At 43.2% G+C, this 6000-nt stretch overlaps 1 long non-coding RNA gene across 2 annotated transcripts in view; it reads right to left on the reverse strand.

The window, feature by feature from the left end:
* LOC142661505 (uncharacterized) overlaps positions 1-5537 on the reverse strand; it is a 45084-nt gene extending 39547 nt beyond the window's left edge. For both annotated transcript variants that reach the window (XR_012850755.1, XR_012850754.1), the window contains exon 1: positions 5473-5537. This is a non-coding gene — a long non-coding RNA (uncharacterized LOC142661505). The remainder of the gene's footprint in view (positions 1-5472) is intronic.
* Between the last annotated feature and the right edge of the window lie 463 nt (positions 5538-6000).

Below are 6000 nucleotides of genomic sequence, written 5' to 3' on the forward strand. Positions count from 1 at the left end.
ATGTGCCTCGCATTAATAGTAATTATCATGTTTCTCAGTCACAACGGGTTAATGTGTAAGGTACATAGTAACATAGTTACATAGTTAGTACGGCTGAAAAAAGACACATGTCCATCAAGTTCAACCAAAGGACGGGAAAAGGGAAGTAAAAAATTTCTACACATAGGAGCTAATACTTTTTTGTTCTAGGAAATTATCTAACCCTTTTTTAAAGCCATCTACTGTCCCTGCTGTGACAGCTCCTGCGGTAGGCTATTCCATAGATTCACAGTTCTCACGGTAAAGAAGGCTTGTTGCCTCTGCAGGTTGAACCTTTTTTTCTCCAGACGGAGGGAGTGCCCCCTTGTTTTTTGAGGGGGTTTTACAAGGAACAGGATTTCACCATATTTTTTGTATGTGCCATTTATATATTTATATAAGTTAATCATGTCCCCCCTTAGTCGTCTTTTTTCAAGGCTAAATAGGTTTAATTCTTTTAATCTTTCCTCATAACTTAAATTCTCCATGCCCCTAATTAGCTTCGTTGCTCTTCTTTGTATTTTTTCCAACTCCAGGGCATCCTTTCTATGAACTGGAGCCCAGAACTGAACTGCATATTCTAGATGAGGCCTCACTAATGCTTTGTAAAGTGGCAATATTACATCCCTGTCCCATGAGTCCATGCCTCTTTTAATACACGACAATATCCTGCTGGCGTTTGAAGCAGCTGATTGACACTGCATGCTGTTATTTAGTTTATGATTTACAAGTACACCCAGATCCATCTCAACAAGTGAATCCGCCAGTGTAGCTCCCCCTAGGACATATGATGCATGCAGGCTGTTGGTACCCAGATGCATAACTTTACATTTATCTACATTATACTTCATCTGCCAAGTGGACGCCCAAACACTTAGTTTGTTTAAATCTGCCTGCAATTCATGAACATCTTCCATAGACTGAACTATATTACATAGCTTGGTGTCATATAGAAATAGTGCTATTAATCCCATCCTCTATATCATTAATAAATAAGTTGAATAATAGTGGTCCCAGCACTGAACCCTGCGGTACACCACTTATTACCGGGGACCATTCAGAGTAGGAAACATTGACCACAACTCTCTGGATACGGTCCTTGAGCCAATTCTCAATCCAATTACAAACTATATTTTCTAAACCTATAGTCCTTAATTTACCCATTAGGCGTCTATGGGGGACAGTGTCAAATGCCTTTGCAAAGTCCAAAAACACTATATCCACAGCGGCCCCTCTGTCTAGGCTTCTGCTTACCTCTTCATAAAAACAGATTAGGTTAGTTTGACAACTTCTGTCCTTAGTAAAACCGTGTGGCTGTCACTTATAATACTATTTTTTGTCACATAATCCTGTATATAGTCCCTCAATAGCCCCTCAAACATTTTCCCCACGATGGATGTTAAGCTTACTGGTGTATAATTACCCGGCGAAGACCTAGAGCCCTTTTTGAAAATAGGCACCACATTTGCGCTGCGCCAGTCCCTTGGCACTATACCAGTCACTAGAGATTCTCTGAATATTATGAAAAGGGGGACAGAAATAACTGAACTAAGCTCTTTAAGAATTCTAGGGTGTAACCCATCTGGTCCCGGGGCCTTTTGCACATTTATTTTATTTAATTTAGCTTGGACCATATCTACATTCATCCGATTCAGTATATCAACTGATATATTAACAGCACTGGCACCGGTTACATCAGCTGCTCTTTCTTCTGTTGTATATACAGAGCTAAAGAACCCATTTAGTAACTCTGCCTTCTCTTGATCCCCTGTGACCAACTCCCCATTACCATTATCTAGGGGTCCTACATGTTCAGACCTTGGATTTTTTGCATTTATATACTTGAAGAATTTTTTGGGATTTGTTTTATTATCCTTGGCCACCTGCCTTTCATTTTGTATTTTTGCTAATTTTATTACCTTTTTACAGATTTTATTAAGCTCTTTATATTTTACAAAGGCTACAGCTGTACCCTCAGATTTGTATTTTTTAAATGCCCTTTTTTTGTCATGTATTGCCCCTTTCACAGAAGGTGTAAGCCATGTGGGGTTTAATTTGAGTCGTTTATACTTGTTACCTATAGGAATAAATTTTGCACTATAATAACTCAAAGTAGATTTGAAAATCTCCCATTTATCATTTGTCCCATTATTTGACATTAGTTCTTCCCAGTCTATATCCTGAATTGCCGCCCTCATCCTGGGGAATTTGGCTTTCTTAAAATTAAATGTTTTTGCCCTCCCAGCCTGCGTTTGTTTTTTACAGTATAGGTAAAACATAACTATATTATGATCACTGTTACCGAGGTTTTCACGAACATTGACATTCCCAACAAGATCTGCATTATTAGAAATGACCAGATCCAACAGAACTTCACCTCTAGTCGGGTCTTTCACAAACTGGCCCATAAAATTTTCCTGCAACAGGTTGAGGAAATGTCTCCCCTTTGCAGTTGAAGCTGAACCATGACACCAATTAATATCCCAAAAATTAAAATCTCCCATTATCACTACAGTACCCGCCTGTGCAGCCCGCTCCATCTGTTTATATAGCTGAACTACCATCTCCTCAGTTATATTGGGGGGGTCTATAGATTACAACAAAAGTAATTTTTTCAGTGTTTACCTCCCTTTCTAGTTCCACCCACAAGGTTTCAACCTCCTCACAGTATTTACCCACTATTGTCTCTTTCACACTCGCCTTCATATCATTTCTCACATACAGACATACACCACCACCTTTCCTATTTGTCCTGTCTTTCAGAAACAGTGTAAAACCCTGTAGATTTACAGCCCAGTCATGTGAAGAGTCCAGCCATGTTTCAGCTACACCAACTATATCTATATTTTATTCCAGTATCAAGGCCTCCAGCTCCCCCATTTTGCTTGCTAGACTTCTGGCATTTGTGAACATACACTTTAACTTGCCTGTCAGTTTTTCACTTTTATTATCAGAAATGTGATTTGACATTATTTGGGAATTTTTATTTACACTGCTGTTTTGTAACGAAAGGATCTCCTTATCTTGTTGCCTAGTCCTCTCCCCACCATCTGTTTCTCCCCCCACCAATATAGTCTGACCCCTCTCTAAACTGGCTACCCCTTTTTTTTCTACATTGACCTCCCTCCTCAGCCCTAGTTTAAATACTCCACCACCACAGCTAGAATTCTCTCCCCCAGGACAGCGGACCCCCTTCCATTTAGGTGCAAATCATCTGCAGAATACAGTTTGTACCCCAATGAAAAGTCAGCCCAGTGCTCTAGGAACCCAAATCCTTCTCCTCTACACCAAGACTTAAGCCATGCATTTAACTCCCTGACGGGAGCACTTGACAGCTCCGTGTGTCATCAGTGTATGATGCGCGGCTGCGTGATTTTCGCGCAGCCGCCATCATAGAGATGAGGCTAGTCAACGTCAGTCACTGTCCAGGGTGCTGAAAGAGTTAACTGATCGTCAGTAACTCTTTCAGCACCCTCGACACTGAATTCCGATCACAATATACAGCAACCTGTGAATAAAAAAAAGACGTTCATACTTACCAAGAACTTCCTGCTTCCTCCAGTCCGGTCTCCCGGCCGTTGCCTTGGTGACGCGTCCCTCTCTTGACATCCGGCCTCACCTCCCTGGATGACGCGGCAGTCCATGTGACCGCTGCAGCCTGTGATTGGCCTGTATTTGGCTGCAGCTGTCACTTGGACTGAATTGTCTTCCCGGGAGGTCAGACTGGAGGAAGAAGCCGGGAGTTATCGGTAAGTCAGAACTTCTTTTTTTTTTTACACGTTCATGTATATTGTGATCGGAAGTCACTGTCCAGGGTGCTGAACCAGTTTAACTCTTTCAGCACCCTGGACAGTGACTGTCTCCTGACGTCGCGTACCAGAACATTTTTTGCCGGGTTCGGTCAAAACGAGTTCGGCCGAACCCGGTGAAGTTCGGTTCGCTCATCTCTAAGACACTCCGTTTGGATGTTTGTAAACAGAAAAGCACGTGGTGCTTTTCTGTTTACATTCAGAGTTTGACAGCTCTTGCGCGAATCACGCAGTTCGCACGGAAGTGCTTCCGTGCGACCTTCGTGGTTTTCACGCACCCATTGACTTCAATGGGTGCGTGATGTGGGAAAAACGCAGAAATTTAGAACATGTCGTGAGTTTTTTTCAGCGCACTCACGCTGAGCAAAACTCACGGACTGTCTGCATGCCCCCATAGACTTGTATAGGTCCATGCGACCCGCGTGAAAAGCACGCGCGTCGCACGGACGTATATCACGTTCGTGTAAATGAGGCCTTAATGTGAGGCACATGGAGGTTACATTCATCACACCTCGTGCCTCAAAATAAGTGATAGAAAGCAGTTTTTATTTTATTTTTTTACAGCGTACACATCATAAATGACGCAAAAAAATAGTTGTGCAGGTTATTACGGCCGCACCAATACCTAATATGTGTATATTTTATGTATTGAGACTTATTTTAATGTTTATTGTAAAAAAGGTGTATGTGTATTTTTTTTAAATTTAACATTACTTTATGTTTTTACTTTATTTTTAAACTTTAATGTAGTGGTATATATCTATATACTGATAGTACACAGGCTTATATCTATATTACAGTACATTAGCCTGTGTACGGATAGTACACAGGCAGTTGTTAGGACATACCTAAGTATGCCCTAATAGGAAATATGGTAGGACAGTCCTGGGGTCCTTCAATGGACCCTGGACTGTCTGATCATATATGGTTTGTCCCTCAATCGCATCACAGGGATTCCTGTGATGCGATCCAAGGGGCATCCCCCTTCTCATTTCCTCTTGAATGCTGCAGTCGCTTTGATTGCAGCATTCAGGGGAATAACGGCTGAGATGAGAGGTTTCTCTGATCTCCGCCGTTATAGAGCAGGGCTGCGGCTGTGTAATACGTAATACAACCATTGCCCCACACCTGACAGTAAGTGCGAATGCAGTCAGCATGAGGTGATGCGGCCGGCGCTGCACTAAAGAGCGGCGGTTCAGGCTCTTAAGGCAGGACATGGGGGTGTTTTGAAGTGCGCCCGCCATGTTGTCTTCAGTGCCGCCGCTCATTAGTGCAGCGCCAGCCGCATCGCATCATCCTGACGGCGCGCACTTGTCATCAGGACTCAGGAGCAGGCAATGGCTGTATCACACAGCTCCAGCCCCGCTCTCATACGTTAATCTGTTACTATACTAAGCTGTGCGGCCGCACAGCTAAGTATCGAAATACATGAAATAATGGTATCGAACAGTTTGGGTATGCAGAATATTGAAGTTTTGATGCATCATGCATCCCTACTCAAGTGCCATCCTCCCTCCATTATAATCTCCTTCCCACTAGCATAATTGCCCTCCCCATCCAATGCCATCTCCCTGCCCCATTATCATCTCCCTGCCCCCATTATAATTTAACTCTACCCCCTCCCAATAGAAAGCAAAAATCTTACCCACGTCTGTATTAGTTTACACTGCAGCATAGGATTGTTTCACTCAGCTCTACGACGGCTCTTATCTCCTGTCCTGTGTAAACAGAGGGAGAAGACAGGTTTATTGTCACATGTTACACAGGACGGGAGATAAGAGCCATAGAGCCGATAGTGATACAATCCTACGCTGCAGTGTTAACAGGAAATAATACAGAGGTGGGTAACATATTTACTTTTTATGGGGGCAGGAGGAGATTTTTTCAATTAGTACTCACTGTGTCAGAAGAAGACGACGACTGCTGCTGCTGCTGGACGTATCCTCCGAGGCTGAGCTTATAACTCCCGCTGCTGTGATGTCTCCACCCCTTGTCTCCTCCCCACACGCTGTCACGCTGTTGTGGAGGAGGAGGGGGGGGGCACATCTCACTCTCCAGCGGGCCCTTATGGTTTTAATCTGATGAAAAGAACGGGCCCCGGCTTCGTGATGGGACCTGTTCCTTTCACCAAAATGAAATCGTAAGAACCACACTGCTGTGAGTATATTAATTC

The sequence above is a fragment of the Rhinoderma darwinii genome, chromosome 10 (genome assembly GCF_050947455.1).
Source record: "Rhinoderma darwinii isolate aRhiDar2 chromosome 10, aRhiDar2.hap1, whole genome shotgun sequence".
In the NCBI taxonomy this organism is placed as follows: domain Eukaryota; kingdom Metazoa; phylum Chordata; class Amphibia; order Anura; family Rhinodermatidae; genus Rhinoderma; species Rhinoderma darwinii.